The 22662-nt window shown below is 36.7% G+C and overlaps 1 protein-coding gene across 9 annotated transcripts in view; it reads right to left on the bottom strand.

Moving 5' to 3' along the window:
- Positions 1 to 22662, bottom strand: part of DMD (dystrophin) — a 2273580-nt gene that overhangs the window by 538916 nt on the left and 1712002 nt on the right. The gene's annotated exons all lie outside the window — the stretch shown is intronic.

Raw genomic sequence — 22662 nt, 5'->3', positions numbered from 1 at the left:
ACCAATGTTGGCTGCAATGCCTTCAATGACAAAGATATTCCCTTTCTCTTGTCTGGTGAGCAATTACTATACTGTTCTTCAAAATTAGAAATAGTTGTGCTATGGAGCAGCAGAAAGTACGTATACTGACTAATACATTAGCTCCAAATTCATTTATCAATTCTTTTAATTTGAATAAAGTTTAGGTAACAGCTGTGTCCTTAGGCATTTTTGTACACACAAATAAAGTATGTTAAATTTTCTCAAGACAGGCATTAGCAAGAGGTTCAGAACAAAGTTAGTATAGTTGTTTCCCAAAACAAAAGATATCTTATACGAACTTGCCATTCTACGATACCAATGGTATTACGTACCTTCTAAATCTCATTGCTTTATTTTTTTCATCCTTTGATTTTTTCTATACTAAACCTATGCCTCTTGCTGCTTAATAAGCTAGCTGATATTTGGAACCTAATGAAAGAGTTTTTTTTTTTCTCTGAGTCCAAACCTTCCTAAATAGATTTCTCATTATTCTATTCACTTTGAACATTAAACGCGCGTGCACACACACACACACACACAAAAGCTGAAATAGCTAATGTGAGAGGTTCAGGACAATCTCCATCCAGGACACCATCACCGTAATTGGTTTATAACCTGCTGTGCTGACTCGTTCTTCCACTTATCATAGTTGTTTTTTAACCTTAAAAATGAAAACTTTTATGTTGTGAGAACTAGCCAACAATGAGAAAAGGCTACAGGATTTTGAAAAACAGCTTCAGCAATGGCTCCAGCATCCTCAGAGGCCTTCGTGTAATTGTCCTACTGAAGGAAATTATCTACAAGGTACCACGTGCTTGCAAAGTTTTAGTTCACGTTTTAATAACCACAATGGAACTATGAATTCAGGATATTAGGCCCACATCTCCCTTCAATTTTTTTGTGAAAGAAAAACTAAAGAAATAAACAATGATTAAAAGACCTACATAGAAGTAAATGGTAGAAAAGATAAAGTAAAGGTCAAGAAGAAAGATAAGGAAGAAATCATATTTCATGAAAGTTGTTATAAATTGTGTTCAAAGTTCTATGTTCCTGACAGTAGGACAAAAAAGGGAAACTCTTTTTTTTTTTTTTTTGAGGAAGATTAGCCCTGAGCTAACATCTGCTGCCAATCCTTCTCTTTCTGCTGAGGAAGGCTGGCCCTGAGCTAACATCTGTGCCCATCTTCCTCTACTTTTATATGTGGGACGCCTACCACACCACAGTTTGCCAAGTGCTGCCATGTCCGCACTCGGGATCCGCACCAGCAAACCCCGGGCCGCCAAAGCGGAACGTGTGCACTTAACCGCTGCACCAACAGGCTGGCCCCGGGAAACAAAGATTCATAAATATGTAAGAATGTTTCAGTATCAGTTATTCCTAAAAGCAGATAAATTCTAATATTTCACGTTTCTGGAAAAAATTGGAATAACATTAAGTAGGTGTATTTACACATTGCTTTTGAAACATCTGAGTTATATTAAAAAAATGTGCTTACTTTGTTTCTACCCCAAACTTACTGAATCAGAATCTTCTGGCTCTTGGGCTAGTGCACGCACTCTCAACAGGGGCAATAGTGTCCCAAGGGGGTGAAAATTTGTTTTTGAGGGACAAAAATTCTTAGATATATCTAAGGGTCACAAACCATTTTCATGGGGGGTTGACTAGAAAAAGTGTCTAAACAGGCTTCTTCGAGGGTTATGAAAAATAAAAGGTTGAGAAACACCATACTAGTGTAATATACTTTAAAACATTTTCTGCTTATAAAAGTAATACATTTTATTGTATGGAATTAGGAAAATGGGTAGATACAAAGGAAAATAATTAAGTTCACCTGAATTCCACCAGTGATAGCTGTTAAATATTTTGAGGTATGTCCTTCCAGTTATAATTTATCTTGCTGGCTCTCTGTTTTTTTTGTTTTCTTTCTTTCTTTTTTACAAAATTAGGATCATATGACATAAATAATTTTGTACCCTACTTTTTTAAACTTAGCATTAATGTTGTAATCATTCATTCCTTATGCCATTAAATACTATTTGAAACTACTTCTAATAAACATTGTGATAAGGGCTGGCCTGGTTGTGGGGCAGTTAAGTTCACATGCTCTGCTTCAGCAGCCCCGACTTTGCTGGTTCGGATCCTGGGCACGGACCTACGCACCTACCACTCGTCAAGCCATGCTGTGGAGGCGTCCCACATAGAAGAACGAGAAGGACTTACAACTAGGATATACAACTACGTGCTGGGGCTTTGGGGAGAAAAAAAAAAGAGGAAGATTGGCAACAGATGTTAGCTCAGGGCCAATCTTCCTCACCAAAAAGGCCTGCAAAGAAAAAGGCCTTGAGAAAAACATTGTGATATTCAGTGATAGGTATAAATCAATCTTTAACAACAAACTTCCTCCAAAAATTAAATGAATAGTACTAGATAATATTATCAAAATATGCATTTTAGATCATTAATCATTTTCCTGTGATGAATAACTAAATTACAAGCTTAAATAAAAGCTATATACAAAAGTGTCTAGTAACCAAATTCATTATTCAGTATCCATCTCTGCTCAAATGATGCCCTTTTCCCTTTTCCCTTTTCTCTCCCTCTGTTTCTTTGTCTCTGTTTCTCTCTCTTTCAGGAAGGTTTGTCAAATTAAACTTTCTGGAACGCCTGTGTGTAAGTTACATTCCTACCTCTGCAGCTCTAAAGAGAATCAAATCAAAGCATGAGAGCAGAGCACAAAGGGTTTGGGACCAAGCCACGCGAACTGGGTCTTTAACGAAGGCATGCCCTTTATCTTCATTTAATTCTCATCTGATTCTTCATGTTGCATTGTTTACAGGGCAATAATACTTGTTTATACATGTCATTACTATTTGCAAATTAATCTAAGGAAAATAAAGATTGAGAAAGAGCATAAACCTTTTCCTTTATTTACCTGGGTCAGGAATTGGTTTTTATGTTATAACCCTGTGCTGAGTTGCAGAGCTTTGCATGTGTGTGTGTGTGAGAAGGAGAAAGAGAGTTTATCATGCTCTTTTCCACTGATAGTGGATTCTTGGTATTTTTTAACTACATTTTTAAGAGTGTGTATATTTCTTTACAGTTTGAAACAACACATTTCTATTTATATGTATACATACATATTTCTATTTTATGTATATGTCTATTTCTACGTACTTATCTATCTCTATCTCTACATCTCTTTAAGTTTCTCTTTACATACAGAAGTTCCTAGAGACTCTGCTTCATAAAACTCCAGAAATTTGGAAAAAGCCAGAAATAAAGATTTTCTTCTGAAATTAAAATTAAAAAAAAAAAAAAGAGGTGGCGGATAATATCAGCCATCTGCAAAAATAACTTGGCTGAGCCGCAGATAACTTTTTAAAAACGAAGATTCCCAGGGCCTTCTTATATCTCTATTATGTCAGAATTTCTTGTGGTGGGAGTTGAGCAATTGCCACTAGGGCTGGAAATCTTTCTGAAAAGTCCTTTTGTAAGGGTTTTGGTGAGGAAGTACCCACATGAATCAAGCGAGTAATGAGTAGTAATGTGACTAATACAAAGCTCCAACTATTGATTTATATCTACTTAACATACTTGGGTTTTGTATTGCTCTGTAACAGACAATAGGGGGAGGGGAAGGTAAGTCTGTGCATGTATAGGGGGAATCCTGTTGCATGGAATCTAAAAGAAAAGTCAAGGAGCAAGCATTTGCTATTATGTCTGGTACCATCTGAGAGAAATCATCTAGTTCTCTATTTGTATTTTAGAAATCATCCAGCATAGTAAAGATGGGCAGTTTATCTAGCTTCTCTCACTTAATGAACCATCCTTTCATAAAACCTTATTATCCTTCTTCCAATTCCTTGGTCACCATCAAACTTCGCAATCTATAATTTGGTCTTCTGCCTACTCATTGGGGAGGGCACCCTGAGCAAATTATCATTATTAGTTTTTCTGACAGCCTTAGGTTATGTTATAAAATAATAATTTTAATTTATTTTCTCTTATTTCAAATGATTTATAAACCAGTCTCTTGTGAGTTTGTGCAGCATGGCCAGTCCCCCAGAGCCTGAATACCTCTAAGTGAACTATTAAAATCCAGTTGTTGGCTATGCAAAGCTGAGGAGCAGACATTAGATCCATGATAACACACCATATGATATGAACACTATCAATGACCTCCTTATGACATTCTTTCTGAAACGATTTATATAATTAACAATTAAAAAAATTCTTCAAACAACAGATAATGAAAAACACCAATCCATAAACCTAAAGGAAGAATATATCTTAAGGTCAATTCCAAATCCACGATATACATGTCACTTTTTCTTTGATTAAATTTATATTCTAAACTTTTGATATTAATAGACATTAAGAATCCAGAAATCTTTGACCAATGGTAAGTCACACTCAGTATAAAATCCTGGTTGACTGGCTACAGACCAAGTAATTTTTTTTAAAACCGTGCCCTTTTTATGTCTTTATAAGGTTCCCAGAATTTATTTCTGTTTCTCTACCCCATCAAAATGTCATGATCAGATATTTCTCAAAATATTTCCTCAGGAGAATTTAGTAATTTTCAGATCCACTTAAAACAATCACTAGTTAAGTACAAATTAGTTTCCCAAATCAATCTGAAAACATGCTGTAGGAATACACATCTGCTGAAAGATGGTTTCCTTTTATGTTCCCCCTCCCATCTAAAAGTTATTAAGGAAAAGTCTGTTGCTATGGAAACATTCAATTTGGCACCATCTGTATTCAAAATTCAATTGCTGCAAGCCTTCAGCCAATCTCCGGTTTTTAATTGGCAGACCTTCCCAGAATGCTTTACAAATCTTTTTTTAGGAAGCCAATCCATGAAGCACATCACAATGTAAAGCATCAAGAAGGTTCACAATGCAAGCCCCACTCCATTATCTTAAGATCACATTTGCCAGGTCTCGAAGCATTAGGCCTTCTGATAATTACTCGGCATGGGGTTAATGCCTAAAATTTATTGCCAAGTTGTTTTTTTCTGCCTAGTGGATTTCTCATTCAAAGAAAGTACTCATTTTACAAGTGACTGAAGTATTAGGAAGACCCTGAAAAGGAGCTCCAGTGGAAAACTTATATAGCAACGCAGCGTCCGAATAGAAAATAACTATAAGAAAGAGAGTTCAGAATGCATATTTTGAAATCAGCCAGATCCGAGTTCAAATAGTAATTGGGACACTTGGTACCTACTTAACCTTTCTAGGTCCCATTTTCCTCATCTATAAAACATCTATGATGAATATTGTAAAATACGCATACTGGGGGGAATAAATACTTCACATATACGTACTGTAATGGCATTTGAAAATTTGTTGATCTCCATGGTCTTGAAGAATATTCCTTTGGAATGTCAAGTGTCTGTAGATATGTATTGCTAAAATTTATAGGAGAGTTAACAAAGGCTGAAATTGTCAGAAAAATTCTTTTTAAGTAAAGGGAGGATATGAGCGGATCCTGGAGGAGAAGTATAAAGACGTTCAAAGTAAGAAAATGACAAAAAATGTATGCACAGTTGTGGGTCTGATCATGACATTTTGACGGGATAGAGAAGCAACTTACCATAATCAAACATTCGCCTGGTTTCTTGGGATGCTCTTTCAGCCCACCACGTTATAATTATTCTATGTGAATAGTGCCCCATAGCTAAACAGAACTGAAAAGTCCCCCTCCATTGTTGTGTAATGCCACAAGCTTGCTTTACCACCATCACCGGCCTACTGAACAGCCAGTCTTCCTCTTTGATGACAATCCTTGAGAAGCAACATTCCAGCTATATTACTTACCACTCCTAGGTTACCATGTACTTTCAAAAATCTATATCTTTGACTAATTGTTAATTTTGGTATTATACAGATTTTTAAATTTATCCAGTAAAATAAGCTATCTTAGTGGCACTCAATCATAATATTTTGGTTCCACCAAAAGATCAACTTTTCCCTTCATGTGCATCCTGATGCAACTCCCTTTATATTGTTTTCCTTGCCCTTTAAAAAAATCTGTAACAAGTATAACTTGTATGTTGAATAACCAGGACTTATGGCATGTAAGCATAAAGACAACTTTATCTGCCTTCCTTTCTCTCTTGAATTCTGCTCAAGGGGGCGTAGTTTTTCTCTGTCCCTGGTCGAAAAGAGGCAGGTCCCATGTCTTTTCTGGCCACTGTAAGGTAATACAAGGTGCCTGTTGTCATTTTAAAATATTAAAATTAGAATTTCCAGTCCAATATGTTAATTAACACTTCAAACTTAATTCATATACATGACTTCTCCCCCAACCAGGAGAGGCTGCAACTGAGTCACGTCTCTTCCCACCTTGAGTAGTCAGTATGCTGAGCTTCGTCTCTCTTGTCTTACTAGCCTTCTCCCCCATTCACCAGCTGCTCTTTCTCACCCTAACTGGGTGGAATGGGAGTGGAGGGAGGGGAGGGGAGGGGAGCAGAAGGTTCTTATTTGACTCAGTACTGTCACTGCTAGAATGTGACTTTCTTCTTTCTGGGTGTGGCTGATGTTGAACAGCACTAGAGGGGTTTCACGAAGCTTTTCTAGACTTGACAATCTCTGGTGCTCTTTCACTTGCTGTCCTCGATCCAGATATTTTTTTTTTTGGCAGGGTCAGTCACTCCCACCTCATAAACTTGGAATCCAATGATCTAGTCCTTCAGGTTCTCCAGGTGTTCCTAAAGTAACTCCTCTCTCTCAAAATTAAGTGAGAAGGTCAACTCCTCCCCTTGAGTCAGTGGCAGACCGTAAAAGAAGGGGAGCACTCGTAGCAGCATTTTCTCCAAAGAACCCTCCAATTTTTTCCAAGTCACTAGTTTCTGGATCTCTCTCTATCCATTTCCTTTCAAAATATGCACCTTGGTAGTCTGTTGTTTACCTTACTGTGGTGTCTGCTACCTATAGTACCTTAGTGCCTCAGTCATAGACACTTCCTTTAGCATCCTCTTAGAAATGAAAGCATATTAAGACATTGTTAGACCAAAGTGCTCCGGCAATGAAAATAGCAAGTAGGAGAAAGACTATACTAGATGGTCTCTAAGGTCCCTTCCAGTTCTGAAGGCCTATAATTCTGTGCCTCTAATATTTCTTCCACTTGAGATGTACTTCTCTCAGCTTTAAGGCCCAGTTCTTCTTCCATGATACATTCCACTATGACTTCAGTAGATAGTCAACACATCATCTGAACTTACTTTGTGCCAAGCACTGGCCTAGGTTCTGGAAAATCTATGATGAAATAAAACAAACAGTGCCTGCCCTGATGCAGCCAAGTCTCTTTCTCCTTTGCACTTCCATTTTACTTTGCTTGTACCTTGCATTTTTGTTGTTTTCGTATCAAAGTTATTATCTGTACACATCTGCTTTCCCTAGATTATCAACTCTTTTACAATAAGATTCTTATTTTATTCACTTTTCTATATTCCTCTCCTCCAATGGTCACTAAATTATTATTTAGTAATAATGTAATGAAGTAATGAACAATGAGTAAACGCATGGATATATAGAGGGATGAATAAATGAAAAAAATCAAACCCATATATTGTTTACAAAAATATTGTTTATATTTCTTCTATGGTATATATATATTCTACCTACTATTGTAATAATTTTACTTCTTCTATTTAATAACAAACACCTTAATGGAGGAGACTATATTATTGCTTTCTTGGAATACCATATCATTCCTAGCCTGATACCTTGCACACTGTAAGTAAATAATCAACATTTGATGAACTGTACAAATAAAATTTCAATATTTTAAACTTGTGTTTGCCCTTCACATAATTTAAATATTGATGCAAATTGTGAAGTGAAATAAAAAGATTAGGTCAAGTTTATAATATAATTCAGCAACAGCATTTGGAAAATGAGTAAAATAATCTTTCACTCCAGATTGATTTCTTTGTGTAAATTAGATCCTTATTAAATATTTGCAGACTTACGCATTTATAAAAAAAGTCATCAGTCTCATCAGTTCTGTTTCTCTTAGAAGAGGGGCAATCTATCTTTACTTTGCTTCTATAAGCTTGAAGGTGAGAATTTATTTAGTAAGCACTTAATGACTGTTTCCTAGGTACTATTCCTAATCTAGGTACTTTAAGGGGTGGTGCCTGTCCTTACGTTGCTTACTACTACATAAGAGAGAAACTCGGAATATTCACTATTGTACAAACTGAAGGATATATTTCTGATTAAATTATACTAAATCATATATGAACATAATTTAACACTCTTTTGTTGTTAGCATAGTGCACTGTGATACTGAAGAATCTAATTTTTATTATTTATTTATTTATTTATTTTTTTGAGGAAGATTAGCCCTGAGCTAAAATCTGCTACCAATCCTCTTCTTTTTGCTGAGGAAGACTGGCCCTGAGCTAACATCCATGCCCATCTTCCTCTACTTTCTATGTGGGACGCCTGCCACAGCATGGCTTGCCAAGCAGTGCCATGTCTGCACCCGGGATCCGAACCGGCAAACCCCTGGCTGCTGAAGAGGGACATGTGAACTTAACCGCTGCGCCAACAGGCCAGCCCCAAGAATCTAATTTTTAAATGAAATAAAAACTTGTCCCAATTACCTTAGCATACTAAAATAGAATAAAAATTTTATTAATTTTAGTTTCTAACTGGCATTATCACATTTTCTTAAGACCTTCTTTATTTGAATTCCTTAAGGATGCCAATTCTGTCTTAAAAAACAAACTTGGTATTCTACTTGAAGGGGAGCAGAATATACCACCCCAAAATATGCCTCTTTGGCATAAGGATTATTTTAGGCTGATTATTTTTAAGAAATAGCAGACATAGGAAAAGCTCTGAAAACTGAGAAGTTACCCTTTTGTAAGAGACATTTATATTTTTAAGGGAAATCTCCATTTATAAGGATGTCTCTCTCTCTCTACCAGGAAGAGAAGGATGACTGTAAATCTCCAGGAACTCTTACCAATAGAGAAGGCAGGACTTAAATCTGCAATAATATCTTTACCCTTGTTGACTGTGCTTCTCCTGGTAACTTCCCCTAAGTGGCCTCTCCGACACCCAACATCTTTTGTCTTTAGCTGGAGATGGTATTTAAAATGGTGGCTTGGGCCATTTTGGGGAGTTACTCCGTTTTCCTGGGTCTCTCTCATGTATACAGGAGGTATACACGTTATTAAACTTCTGTTGGTTTTTCTCCGGTTAATCTTTCCTTTATTCCGGGGGTGGGGGGGTTGTCTCAGCAAAGAACCTAGAAGGGTAGAGGGAAAATTACTTTTCCTCTTCTACATAGTCAACAATGTTTATTTGAACTGGACAGTCATATATGCCAGTTATTTTAAAGGATGGAATTTTGAATTAGGAATCTGGCTCCTATATTCATGACAAAGACCCATTACATAATCTTTAGATCAAAAACACATTTAAAGTTAACCTGTTTTGAACAGCCATGCAACTTATTGTTGTATGTATTTAGAACTGGGACACAAAAATAATGAAATGATAACATTTAATCAAAACATAAACAAAATAGTAGTAGTATTGTTAAAAGAAAGCAACTTCTAAGCAGCTCTCCCAGATTTTGGTAGTAACTGATGCAAACTATCATGGTCAGCCTGGTTGTTTTCAGTGTTAAAATATTCATGACTTATTACCTACCTAATAAAGTGTAAAGCCAGTGAACGTAATGTTTTTAATGGCCATAGCACATCTCTCTGGCTGCCCTCTGTTGATATTTATTTTACTTGCCCTAGGGACAACAGGCTACTTAGTCATACACTGTTTTCTTTATATAATACAAGTTCACATTCCTATTTTGTCTTAACTTATAACACGACTTCCTGATTTGAGTTCTCAGAACCCTTTCAACAGACATTATGATAAAAGGTAAAAGAAATTTTCATTACAAAAAAAAGATAAAGAGAATCCTAATCCAAATTTCTGCTTTCAAGATTGGAAGGGGGTACTTGAGCTTCTGAAGATTAAGAGCTCTCTATTTACATTTCATTTCCATTTTGCTCAAATCAACAGAGCTTCCAAAAGTGAACTGAAGAATGTTTCAAATGGCCTAGCACGTTTTCTGCAAGGTTGAGGTATGTGAATGGGAATTGGACCAAGGTGCTTCTGAAATCTCTTCTGTTCAGAAGAGACTGCACTAAAAAGACTCTCCATCTCGTAAGATTGAAAAATCACTCACCATTCCAAAGTCTGCGTGGGTTTCCTGCAGGTTTTGTTTGTTTGCTTTTTAAGCAGGGCATTCTATTAGTCTCTTCAGGCTAATTCTTTCTAATGAAGATTCATGCTCACTGAGATGATGATGGCAGCTCGTAGCCCTACACTATTTGCTGGCTACCCTGTGAGACAGTTCATTCAATCAGCAAGTATTTCTGGCATGTCTGTCATTTGCAGAATAAAATGTTGGAATTACAGGAATTCAAATATAAAGGAGGAAGCGTTTGAAACTTACAATTCAGTCAGGGAGATAAAACATACACTACTGAGATCGTATCCTCAGAGAGACTCAACGGTGCTCTCAATTCCTAACCTCTGGCATTTAGTAACTTACAAATGTGGCAACATGAGAAAGAGATCTGCTCCCTACACCCCCATATCTCTATCTGAACTATCAGTGAAACACGGTAATAGAGTCTCCTGCTGGGAAATTTTTTTGATTTTTGCTTTTTTAACATGTGTTGGTTTCTTATCTTTCTCAGATGGTTTAAAAGTGATCTTGCTTAAGGCCTAAGAATGATTCCCTCTGAGGATCTTTAAGTCCCATGATTCAATATTTTAACTTCATTGGAATAAACTATCACAAGTTAATAAATAACTTATATATATATGTCAGTAGTATATATAAGATTTACATATAAGTATAGACATACGTGGCATATAAGTATGTATATAAATATATACATATATTTATAAACTTTTAATTACTGACTAACACCCTTTTTGGGAATCAGAACACTTGGGTTAAATTCTGGCTCTACCATTTGCTATCTGTGTGACCTTGAGCAAGGTTTTAATAACTATGATCCTTGGTTCCCTCACTTATTTAATGATGACAATACCTACTTTAGGCAATGTTGTGGAAATCAAATCAATTCATACATGTATTAGAGTTCTTTGTCCAATTCATGTAAAACATAAAATAGATCTAAAGTATTATTTATAAGATGTTTATAATCTGAATAAAATTTGACCTTGCCAAATAAATAGGTAAAAATTTTGATACTTCCAAACTGTCTGAAGTGTTTCATATGTTCTGGAGTTCTCTGGGATGTGTTTTCAGTTAGCGAAACACCTAGCTACCAAGACGGAAATCTGGGCATTTTGAGTGCCTGACTAGATGCTAAGAAAAAGATGAATCCCATTCCATTAAATGCTATGTGCCTCCTATGGTACTATGTCCCCTATGAACACATGTGTTATGTTTGGCACAGTACCCAACACTGAGAGACACGTAACCCGATGTTCTACAACTCTGAGCAATTTACAAGTACTAGTAATGATCCAGAGAACTCCATCATTTTATAGTCTAACAGGACTGTGCCTTCCCCTTTAGCAGTTCCTATAATGAATAAGACTAAACCAAATCCTCGAGGAGGAGCAGGTAAACTGCCATTGTTTCAAAAGACCAATGGGAGCCCATTTATTCCTATGTTGTTCATGTTACCTTATCTTTCTGCACAATTATGCTTCATGTTCACGTTTTCAAGTTGACTCAATTTTATCAATTCATGGCACAGTTTTCTGTTTAATTATAGAGAAAGGTGTTTCCCCCTCATTCTTATTCTCTGCATTTGGGACTCAATTTTATCTTTTCAAACATTCTATTGTTTGGGACACACTTTTCTGATAACAAGTGAATCAGCCTGGTATATGACACTGCCTTTCCTTCCCTCCAACAATTCTATGTTCTTCGGAAAGCCAGCTGTGGCCCAAGGCAGCGATGGCTCCTGTGTTAAAGTGAAAAATCCAATTCCAATTGTCATGTTCACTGTTTCTATTACTGCCCTACAGAGTTTGTAGGGGACTCTCAATGGCTTCACTTCTGAGATCCAGGGTTGGACTTATAGATGGTAATAAACCAGACTATGCAACAGCTGGAAACCCTGAAAATAGAATATTCTGCCTAAAATATTTTTGCTTCATCTTAACATTGAAGAAAATATCATAAAGCATTTTATTCATTTATTCAGAAAACCTTGATGGAGGACCTATTTTTCCCAAGGCCTCGGACTGGAATTTAAGAGAACACTCTCAGTGTGGATGAATTTCTGGAGCAGGTGCTAAAAATTCTGTGTGTAGATATAAGCACAATTCCAAATCTTCATGTACCCATTTTCTAGATGTGAAAAACTCTGACCCTTATAGCAGCGCTCTATCATTGTTGACACCTAAAAGACCTGGTGGAGCTCTCATTGATGAAAATAGCTGATTGTTATGGACCGAATATTTGTGTCCCCACACCTCAAATTCACGTGCTGAAGTCCTAGCCCCTAATGTGATGGCATTTGGAGATGGGGTCTTTGGTAAGCAACTAAATTTAGATGAGGTCATGAGGGTGGGGCCCCACGATGGGATTAGTGTCCTTATAAGAAGAAGGAGAGAGCAGAGCTTTCTCTCTCTCCATCACATGCAGACACAGTGAGAAAGCGGACCTTTGCAAGCCAGGAAGAGGGCTCTCACCAGGAACTGAACCTGCGGGCATCTTGATCTTAGACTTCCCAGCCTCTAGAACTGCGAAGAATAAGCGCCTATTGTTTAAGCCACTCAGTCTGTGGTATTTTGTTGGAGCAGCCTGAGATGACTAAGACACTGATATTTGTGTAGTGATTTGCCATTTGAAAGGGCTTTTCCATATATCATTCCATTTAATCCTAATAGAAATCTGGTATGGAGGGCATCAGAATTTTACAGATGAAAAAACAAAGGGTCAGAGAGATTAAGTAATTTGCCAAGGGTCCCACTGTCATTAAAGGGCAGAGCCAGGGCTTAAACCACGTCTTCTCATTTTAGATTCATTGCTTTCAGTACTACATTACTCTTAGAATAAAATTAAGGAAAGACATTCTTATGTGTTTGTATCACTAATATAAAAGCAACAACCATGATTGTTGTCACCGCCATTGTCATCATTATCCCATAACCAACTATTAGCTGCCTAGGTCTTTCTGTAGGCTGTCTAGGCCTCCAAAACTCAAAAGATTTCTTTCCAAAACCCATATTTTCCATGTGGAGCCAGACTGAGTGGACCTGAAATAATTAACACGTCCAGCAGCTATAGAAAAAGTCTTTGTAGGTTCTTTTTCTTTTCACTGTGCACGTGCAGGGTAAAGGGCACACACCAGTGGTCTGCCATTTTCAGGGGAAGAGTAGTGTCGACATTTTCTAGGGTGTCTGATGCAGAGAGTCAAAGCGACATGTTTACTTTGCTCCATGTTTCAGAGAACTTTCATTCGAAGGCCTGATAAATCCTGCGGTAGTCAGCTCCAAAGTGGTCCCTAGCGATCCTCACCTCCTGGTATTTATGGCGTTTAGAGTCCCTCATCCCTCCACCTCACTGCATCAGGGCTGACCTCTACAACAAATAATTTACTGAAGAAGTAATACTGTGAAGGCTAAGACTAGGTCAAAAAGGGCATTACAGCTTCTCTTGTTCTCGGGGAAGCCAGCCACAAAAGCATGGGGACACTCAAGCAGTCCCATGGAGAAGCTCTTGTAGAGAGGAACCAACCAGGCAGCACCACCTCACGAACCATATTGAGTGAGCCACCTCGGGAGTGGATCCCCCAGCCCCAGTCAAGCTTTCACCTGACTGTGGCTCCAATTGACTACTGACTGCAACCTCATGAGAAATCCCAAGATAGAACCACTCAAGCAAGTCACTCTTGATTTCCTGACGTACAGAACTTGTGAGAGATAATAGATGATTATTGCTGTTTTAAGGCACCGAGTTTTGGGGTGATTTTTTTGGCAGCAATGGGAAACTGCAACCTCCTTTTCCTGAATAAAGTAGAATGAGCCCAGGTACCTCCTTTGCATGTAGAAAGGTTACAATCTATTAATCCTTCCTGTTTACTTCATAAATGCTTCCCTTTACAAGAGAATAAAGACTAGTGATCGGCAACTAGCTATGTTGCTTTAAATTATTAATGAAGAGATTTTGGTAAAGAAAGAAATGGTAGGTTCAAAATAGTCCCTACACTTTTCCAACACCTGAGGAGAGCTGAGAGCATCTTTTAGCGGCAATCCATGGCACACATCTAGCCCTTGGCTTAGCTTCATCCAAACTGCATGGTACCACCAGGAAGTAATCTTCTTTATGCCCAGAGGTACCAAAATATAATAGAAATTCAGGTCTTTAGTTGCAATGCTCCATTAAGCCATAAGATAAAAATGCTAGCCTATGAAAACCTGGAATTCCCCTTTGGGCACATCTCTTTCTGTTTTCTATTTGTCTTACCAGCTCACTTTGTCTGAGTGTGAAATTCTTTATATTTATTCATCATCATCTTTATTCTATCATACAAACAGAAAAAATCATTTTCATTAATTTGGTTTTTATGTATTTTATAGTTATGCTCATTAGGTTTAGTTTTTAAAGTCATGAGTACAACATTTGATAATCCAAATCTTTCCCCTTAAAAAGAAACATAATGACAAAATAAGCATTAGTAGAAAACTCCATTTATGTTCCTAATTGTAGCTACATCACTTTAAAGAAACTATATTTATTTTTCCTATTACTCAAATGAAAGATTAATAATTGAACATAATGATGACAGCTTGTTTGGATTTTAAATCCTACTCAAATATATTTTGATATTAATCCTCTTATAGAATTAAAGAATGAGATACACTAAAACAGAATTATTTCACTATAGATGTTTAGCATTAATTTAACACAACCTAAGTAAAACTCTGTGAAGAAAAAAACCCACATACACTTGCTTTTTATAGGTAAAATTTTTTATGTACATGTTATAATTACTCTAATGAAGCTCTGAAGTTCATTAAGATATTAAAGATCACTTCTATTATTCAATGTATATTTAAAGGTACCTTATTAACTGGGTCCAGGTAACTTATTAACTAATGAAAATTAAAGGAATCATGAAATTTACATGTGAGGAAACACACGGCACTATGAAGCTTACTGTGATGGTTAATTTTATGTGTTGACTTCGCTAGACAATGATGCCCAGTTGTTTGTTCAAGCACCAGTTCAGTCTAGATTCTTCTGTGAAGTTACTTTTTAAGATGTGATTAACATTTAAATCAGTAGACTTTGAGTAAAGCAAATTAGCCTCCATAATGTGGGTGGGCCTCCTCCAATTAGTTGAAGACCTTAAGAGAAAAGACTGAGGTTTCCAGAAGAGGAAGGAATTCTGTCTCTAGACTGTCTTTAGATTCAAAACTGCAGTATAAACTCTTTTCTGAGTATCCATCCTGCTGGCCTGCCCTGCAGATTTCAGACTTGCCAGCCCCCACAATCGCATGAGCCAGTTCCTTAAAATCTCTCTCTCTCTGTCTTTCTGTGTGTGTGTGTCTCCATCTATCCTACTGGTTCTATTTTTCTGGAGAACTCTAACTAAACATTCGCACTATTCCTAGTGTATGATAACACTGGAAGAAAAGATTAATAATAATAATAATATATGAACTAAAACTCTTATTTTTGTAGTAGGATTGAGCAAGTTATGTTTTGTTTACCCTTTGGTATACCACCAAGGTCCCTTGCACCCAAATTTATTTTCTGCGTTTCTTTTTTGAGAACTTCTAACTATTTGTAAAAGCTATTATTTTGTGAATTTTATTCTTTCCTAGAAGTCTATGAAAGAACACAGAGATATATTATCTATTATTTAAATAAAATCCATTTTTTTTTCAATTATCACAGGGGTCCACTGAATCTTTTTATAAGTCTAGGATACATTGTATACTCTTAGTGATCTTATTTTTCCTATATTTGGAAACATTTTGGTATTTCCTCATTACTCATAAACTATTCTTAATTATGCTAAAATGATTAGTAAATGGAAGAATGATGGAATTGCTTAGAAGGATGAAGCAATAGCGAAATAAATATTCATCCTTTAGTTTTCTTATTACATTGCCCAAAATATTGCATTTTCTTTCAAGAAGCTATAAAATAAGACTGGAGATACCATCTTTGGAGTCTGCTTTTAGTGTTCATTGAACACGGGTGAAAATTTAGAACTTTTCATTTTACCCCCATAACATCAAAGACAAGAAAATTGCCAGAGGAAGACACTTCACAATTATTAGACATAAAGGAAGATAAATGAAAAGAGAGAGAAATCATCCTTCTAGACTCTAATGATGATGGTGAAATTGATGATACAGGTGAAATCTCAGACTGAGTCTTCAGATGATGATAACCTAGATGAATTTTCTCAAACATATGGACAGATGAGTGAACGAAATATTTTTAAGGATGGAAAGGAAATATGGCATTTTAACCTAGTCATTTAACAGGAAGGCCTTCGTCACATTTTTTGCTTGAAGAACTTGAACCACTCTGTTTTGCTAAAATGATGTGGGACGCTACATTGTTTATGATGTTAGTGCATCAAAATTTATTTGATACAAAAAGAAGTTTGTTGCATTTAAATTCTTATTAAAATGTCTAATAAAGTTGATTTTCACTATCTCTTCCTTCTTCTTTCCGCAAAGTATTTGAAAAATAACTTAAACATATAAAAAATAAAAAGCAAAAGAGTTCATTAGACCTAGAAGGCAAATGGTAATGACTATTTTTCCTGGTATACTGAGGGTTGAGTTAGAAACCTGATCTATATAAACACAACAATCTTTAACTCTCAGCTAAAGGATTTCTACACTTCCTTATTTTATTCAAAATATCACTAAGAACCAGGAAGAAACTTATTGTATTAGATTGGTTGTACAGCAGAAGATACAGAAAACAAAATATAGTGCAAAACCTATAAACTCATTCTTCGGTGTGCGTTTGTCTACGTGCCTCTATATTGCATGCTGTCACTGGGAGGGGTGGTGTTAACTCTTCTTCTTACATCCCTTAAATGTAAGCCAACCTCAGGCTTTTCCATAGGTCCACTTTTCCCCTGGCACCCTGTCTCTGTGGAAGTTCATCCACTCGAGGTACCTTCCAAATCTGTGAAGTATCTTTGCTCCTGAAATCTCTACTTGTGTTTTCAATTGTTTCTCATTATGGTCATCAGCTATATCTTAAGCATATTATTTTATCACCCATAATCAACTTGTCCTGAGTTTGTCTCTGGTTACGATATTACCATCTTCCGAAGCACTGAATCTCAAAATCTTAAGAGTCAAGCTCTCTCTTAGATCTTCAATTGCACACATCCAATCAATATATCTCAATTCAGTTCTTTCTTTTCACTCCACTGCCACTGTCCAGCATGGGCTCTTTCGCTTCTTAACTGGTCTCACTGACTTCATTATCTTCCACAACACACACACACACACACTCCCACTCCTACAAATTCATCTGTCACACTATTGCTAACCTAAATCTAATTATGCATTCTCCTGTCATCATTTCCTCAAATATGCTTCCCTCTCCAGCCTCCTTCTGCTTTTCAAAGTCCTGCTCACGGCCAGATCAAATTTATCTTCCCCCTGGAAGCATTCCAGGACCCTCTCCTTTAGAGCCAATCTCCCATCCTCTTGCTTTCTCTCAGTATTTTGTATACTGCTCTCCTGAAGTACTTATCTTAGACAGCCTTGCCCAAATATACTTGTCCAAATACCCACATTTGATTGCGAGCTCTTATAAGGCAAAGGCTGAATCTTATTCCTTCCTGTATCCCCTCCCTCACCTCTGATACTAACTAGCACAGAGTAAGCATTCAAATATGAACTGAAGCAAATTGAACTCTTTGGTTGCCAGTGGCATCCTGGTGGATATAAATTTTGAGCCCTGCTTGTAGTTATAACAGTTTGACAGTAGGTGCTAGATGTCAAAAGAAGGAAATTTATATGGTTGACTCCACTCCTTCTAAAATAAGCAACTCTCTAATAGACAATATCTGAGAGGAAGATATTGGCTGGCATTTCATTAGCCATAGAGATTTGATAAAAATGTGGAAAACAACAAAGTCTTTTGATTTCACCATGAAGGATTTCATACGTTTGGTTGTAGCAATGAATGATGGATTGACAAAGCTGCTAGAAAACTGTCAGTTCATTCAAAACTCCTGTGAAGAGTATTTTTATTCTCATACAGCAGAACATTCTCCTTTCTACAGCCCTGTATGCCAGCTCTTTAAGCAATATGATACAAATCCATTTCCTTAAAATTTATATGATGTCACCAAATTTCTCAAAAAAAATCCAGACTGGTTTGAAAAAGTCTTCACTGAAAAAAACCATTAAAAACAAAATACAACTCTCTCGTAACATTCTGTTTCAGAAGTTCCTCCCCTGGTTTAGCTGATAGAAGGCCATATATTATACTCTCATATTCTCCCATCTCCAGTTCCTCGGTACCAAATTCATCTCACCATGATAGTATGTACCACTGAATGAGCATCTAGTATATGTCAGTATTCACTCCAGAAACATCGTGTGATATTATCTTCGCAATCACCCTACCAGCTGAAGTATGATTATTAACCCCACATGACAGATGAGGGGATCATGGCTTAGAGAAGTGAATCCACTTGGCTAAGGTCGCGCAGCTAGTAGTTTACCGAGGTCCACTATCCTGTACATTTCCAACACAGGTAAGGGAAAATCCTATATTTAGACACCCAAATGCATAGAAGACAACGATATAAATAGGAGCAGCAAAAAAACTACACCCGGATTACAACAAACAGGTTATTCCTAATATTTTAAGTTCTCAAATAAATATTCCTTCCTATTTTGTGACTCACCAGCCCTTTCCATTTAATGTGCCTCTGGCTTTAGAATCATAGAGACATGAGTTTAAATACTAGACCGTCACTTGACATTTTACTAGGATGCAAGGCACATCACTTCAGCTCTCTGAGCTTCAGTTTTCTGTCTCTAAAATGAGAACAATAATACCTACCTAAGATTATAGTAAATATTGAAAATGAAATAACTTGCATGAATTGTCTTGCTTTTTGTAGTGTCACTCACATAAAGGCTTACCCAAATATTTGTTTAATTCTGTTTATATATCTTATTTCATCATTTCCAAAGCAACCTTTTCCTTTTGGTCTTTTGAATCTCTCTCTCTCCCTCTTTTTTTGTAGTACAAGAACCAGATAGCCACCAAAGAGTTTATTAAATGCTTTCCTACTAAGCGTTCAAACAATCCAACTAGATTATAATTAAAATAACAAGCGCTGACATTCACTGGGCTCTTGCTATGGCTAGGATCTAAGTGCTCCCTATGTATTAGCTCATCTAATTCTCTCAACCTTTAGGGAGATTCAGGTAATATATATATAGAGAGGAAAAAACTGAGATCAGATAGTTTACTGAGATCAGGTGATCATTCAGGGTCACAAAGCTGCTAAGTGGCCAGCCCAGGCAGCTGGCCCTCAACACCTATGTGTGTTATTGCTATAGATCTTTAACATGATAATTGCGGGGGCCATGGAGGGAGAAGCTACAGAGCAAGGCTCTCAAATACAATTGTCAGGTGAGCCATGATCACCAATATTATTTGTGCAATAAAAGAGAGCAGCTTTTTCTTTCCACGTCCTCTCCACTGCTATGCGAGGTATTACGGTATTATGATCTGCAGTGGTAATGGACATGAACAAGAGTTTTGCATAATTGAGAAATCTCCAAGGAAGCAATTTTAGAGCCTTCTTCTCTGTTTTTGGTCCCCTAATCTAGCCCTTTTGCAGAAGAAAATGACCATGAATGGTTGACACATTCAGCAACTACAAAACTGAAGGAAAATGAGCAGTTTGAATATCAGAAACAGCAAGGGGAATTTCTCATTTGAATGTACTTAGAATGAAATTTATTCTCTCACCTCGATTATTACCACGAGTTCTATCAATACAATCACCTGAAAACAACTGATACCATGGAAACAGTTTTATACCATGAAACATGTCGCTATTTGGCAGATGCAACTACTTGAGATTTTAGAGTAGATATTACTAGTATAGTAGAGAGGAATTGCTTTTTACTGGACTTTTCTTTTGATAGAATGTAATAACTATGTGCAGATTTTCCCAAGTGTTCAAAGTTATGGACTGAGATTTACCGAGGAAGGAAAAATGTTTCAGTATGCTATTATACACTTATTGAATATTTCTCTTTATTAAGCTGATTCTTTTTTAAGTATTTCTAGAAGTTTCAAGCTAATAAAAAAAGCATACTGAAATCTTCAAAAAAAGAAAATACAATTTTATGAGCCAGTATTTTATTTCTGCCCGTTCCCTGAAAACCAAATCTCTACTAAGAAAGATTTTATTTTGAACACGATTGAAACTCTCTAAGTATTGAATTCCATCCTATTTCATAGATTTCAAATGGAGAGATAAACTGAAGCATAGCAGGGCTACAAATGACATTGTTTAGATAAACATATCTTGTCAGAATTACCCTGGTGCCAGCATCAGAGGCTCCGGGCATACTTGGAACTAAGATTCCGGCTTATGCCCTTCATAAGCAATGTGACATGTCTCAAAGGACACTTGCTTTTAAGAAAATGTTTTTTTGGACCATTTGGATTGGAATCTTTCCACTATGCTGCAAATATGCATAAAGGTATTCATTCCTAAAAGACAAAAGCTTAGAAAAGCACAACTATTCAAATCAGTAGATATTAGCCGAGAGATACACACATGCCCTCTGGTCACTCCATTTTAATCTCCATCATGAAAAAGTCAATACAATATCAAAACAAAGATTGCAAGGGATAATGGAAAATGTTTAGACAATGTTGAACGGCTACTGTAAAATAAATTAGTGCTATTTTCCTCTTGGGGAAAAAATAGAAGTGATTTTTCATTAGTAAAATAACAAATGACTTTCTATATAGTATGTTCAGATTTGCATAAACATCTTTGCCAAATTTCCATATTTCTTAGGCAAGAAACAGATCACTTAACTGCGTAATGGGAACTCGGCCTCATACTGAGTAAATCACTCACTAAGATTTACATGTGTTGCAGCCTGGTGGAGAAGCCTCATGGTTCCAGCTTGAGGGGGGAACACCCTACTACGTCAATTAAACAGCTACCTATGTTGGCCATTACAAGGCAATTTTGCTCTTGCCTTGCTATAGACATGGTTATAGAAATGACATCCTATAGCTTGCACAAAACTATTGAACTTAAGTGCATTCATCCTGTCCAAATTAGCTGTGGAAGAGATTGACTAGTTCCTTACCAAACTCGGTCCTCTTCTTCCCGGGCTCAATATTGGACAATATTTTCCAGCTTCCCTTGCAATTAGGTGTGGCCACATGACAAGTTCTAGCCAATAGACCATGAACAGAATTCATGTGCACCAATTCCAGGCCTGGCTCATAATAAATTCCAAAGAGAAATACTCATTCCTTATCTGTCCATTACATGCATAGGACTCTGATGTTCTGCACACAAAAGATAGAAGAGTCTTGGGTCCCTGAATGACTTCATAGAATGCTGCTTATTTTGGATAACAGCAGAAGAAAAAGTAAACTTCTACTGTGGTAAGCCACTAAGATCTGGGAGCTTACTTGTTATCGTGGCTAGTGCTACCCAACAAATATATTAGCGTATATCCAAATACATTGTTTGAGCAACAATAGAGTTAAAATTTCAAAATCAAGAAAAGTCTATTTTAATTAACAATCACTACAAGTGAAAGATGAAATGTCTTCAGAAATTGAATCAAAACATATATAATTGCAGACTGAAAAAGTATGTAGGCTATTCCTAGTAATTAAGGTCATTAACAAAAACAACAAAACAAGATGGGAAGTGGTAAACATACTAAAAGGAACACAGACCTTCAAGTCAGAAAAAGACATTTGAAAATTCCAAGCTATGTTCTTTGCTCGTTTTATAAGCTTGAGCAATTTGATTAACTGTTCTCAGAAACCATTTCCTCATCTATAAAATGGGGAGTATGAAATTTAGCTCACAGGATTCTGTAAAGATTTCAGACACATACACACACACATACCACATACAACACGTTACACACACACAACACATACTGCCTGATACCTAGGAGATATTCAATAAATAGTAATTATTATCATTAAGTATTTACCTAAAACATACAAGTATGACTAAGAACATCTTTCCAATATTAACCTTTTATTCTGGTTACTCTTTCCCCACCCACAACACACTGGCAGCCAGGCATTCTGCTTCCACTTCCTTAGGAGAATGTTGACACAGCAGAATGTAAATTATGGAGACATAGCGTTTTGCTTTTTGAGTTTCAAAAGCCTAGGCCTAGTGTAAGACAAAAGATCTAGAAGGAAAAAAGATGATTCAAGGAAGGTTTTCCCCACTCCTGCACTAGAAAAGACTCCTCTGCTTGTGGGAAGGGAAATGAGGGAAAGTAAGAAAAGTCAGTATTCATGTGTGTTCCTGGAGGGAAGGGAGGAAATCCAGGGAGATCCAAGAGAATCTGATAGCAGAGGCGACCTGGGCCTCTTTCCTGA

The sequence above is a fragment of the Equus quagga genome, chromosome 10 (genome assembly GCF_021613505.1).
Source record: "Equus quagga isolate Etosha38 chromosome 10, UCLA_HA_Equagga_1.0, whole genome shotgun sequence".
NCBI lineage: Eukaryota > Metazoa > Chordata > Mammalia > Perissodactyla > Equidae > Equus > Equus quagga.
The sequence above is the reverse complement of the archived record's forward strand: the minus strand, read 5'-3'. Positions and strand labels throughout refer to the sequence as shown.